Here is a 2,009-nt window from a genome sequence, read left to right as displayed (position 1 = left end):
GTGGCAGAGTTGTCATTGACATACTGAACACCTTGATAGAGAAGGTGTAAAGGAGGAGATAACAGGATACTATATATTCTGCCTCCATAAATCTTTGTTATTTTCGACATGCCAGAAATGGAATCTTCCTAGTTGCAGGAAGGTGATGAAAGGACAATGAAACTTGATCTCATGAGTACTAGTTTAAAGGCAGACGCAGTTCTTGAAACTGGTGGTATGTGCTTTCTAGCTTTTGTATCTTTGTCTGACAGGAGAGGGGAGGAGAGAATGCCTGGGGTGTGAACAGTCCTCAATGATGTTGGCTGCTTTTCCGAGGCCTCGTGAAGTGTAGATGGAGACCGTGAAGTTTGCCTGATGGACTTGGTCGTTTTCCCAACTGTGCAGTTTCTGGATCTGTTTCCTTAATTGACTGAGGAAGTGGAAACGTGTGAATGCTTGGTTGTATCATCAATGTAGTTTGGACCAGGTCACATTATAGGACCTTGAAGCTCTTGACCATCGCCACTTCAGCATTGTTGTTGCAGACTGGAGCATGTACTCCACCCCACTTCTTCAGTCCATGACCAGTTCCTACATTTTGCTGACACCCATTGTCTGTGCTTATGGACATAGCCAGGTTTGCCAAGGACATATACAGGGCAATGTGCGTGATGACTCTGACAGCATTGACCACAGGTAAGCCTGTATTTCAGTGTCGGATCCACATTGAGGTTTGGCCTACACCTTGTTTCAATCACATTCTGCTTGTAAAACAAAGACATGTCAAAAATTCATCAACTGCCATGTCTTCTGCTGAGGAACCATTAAGTCTCTATTCTGCCTCATCTTCCTTCTTCCGAACGGGTGGCATGGTGGCACAGCGGTAGAGATGCTGCCTTACGGCGCTTGCAGCTCCGGAGACGGGTTTGCTAATTAGCTAACGTGGTAAGCTAATTATGTAGCCACAGCTGCCCTGGGGCAGACTGACGGAAGCGTGACTGCCAATCTGCGCCTACGGCCCCTCCGACCACCACCAATCACTCACACACATTCACACACATTCACACACAGGCAAAGGTGGGTGAAGTGTCTTGCCCAAGGACACAACGACAGTATGCACTCCAAGCGGGATTCGAACCGGCCACCTTCAGGTTGCCAGCCGAACACTTAGCCCATTGCGCCATCTGTCGTCCCGACAGATAAACTACACATAACCTAGTATGTGTAGGTTATGTTAATGTGTGGGGATAGCTGGTCAGCACGGACTCGGTGGCCCGAAGGACCTGTTTCCGCGCAGTATCTCTAAACTAAACTAAACAAACAAGCTCGATTCTCAGAAACATTACTAGGTTGTCTGTGTTCAAGAAGGAACTGCAGATGCTGGAAGATCGAAGGTACACAAAAATGCTGGAGAAACTCAGCGGGTGCAGCAGCATCTATGGAGCGAAGGAAATAGGCAACGTTTCGGGCCGAAACCCTTCTTCAGACCCTTCAGCACTAGGTTGTCTGTGCCTCCTCTTTGTGTTAGCTTTATAATTGCACTCTGCCAATCACAACTTTTCCAACAAAATTGTAACACAGATGGTGCTGGTGGCGACCAGAAAGTTGTAAGATAGACTTGTATAAGAATCGCCTGAGGCCAAGTAGCGGAGGGTGATTGCTATGCGCAACCCTGGTTCCAGTGCCTTTCTCATCACAGTGTCAGTCTTCTTCAGCAGAGGTCCCAAATTACTCTTCAGCTCATTAAAGAGCTCGGGTGAAATTCTGACAAAGTTTGTGAATGCACGTTTATCCTCTTCGCGCATCACACTAAGCAGTTGATCATATTGTCCATATTGAGATCTCCGTTGAAAGATGGGCTTCACCCAGTGAGACTTCCTCTTAATTCTCTTTTTAATTAATCTCTCCCTTCTGGCTTCAATCAAGCGTTTTCGATGCACATAGTGGGCTGTTACATACAGCGCCTCAATGAAAAACACCACCATCCTGTACTCGAAACTAGTCAGTATAGGCATGTCTCAGACTGATCA

This window comes from Amblyraja radiata, unplaced genomic scaffold, assembly GCF_010909765.2.
Source record: "Amblyraja radiata isolate CabotCenter1 unplaced genomic scaffold, sAmbRad1.1.pri scaffold_87_ctg1, whole genome shotgun sequence".
In the NCBI taxonomy this organism is placed as follows: Eukaryota; Metazoa; Chordata; class Chondrichthyes; order Rajiformes; family Rajidae; genus Amblyraja; species Amblyraja radiata.
This window is presented reverse-complemented; position numbering follows the sequence as displayed.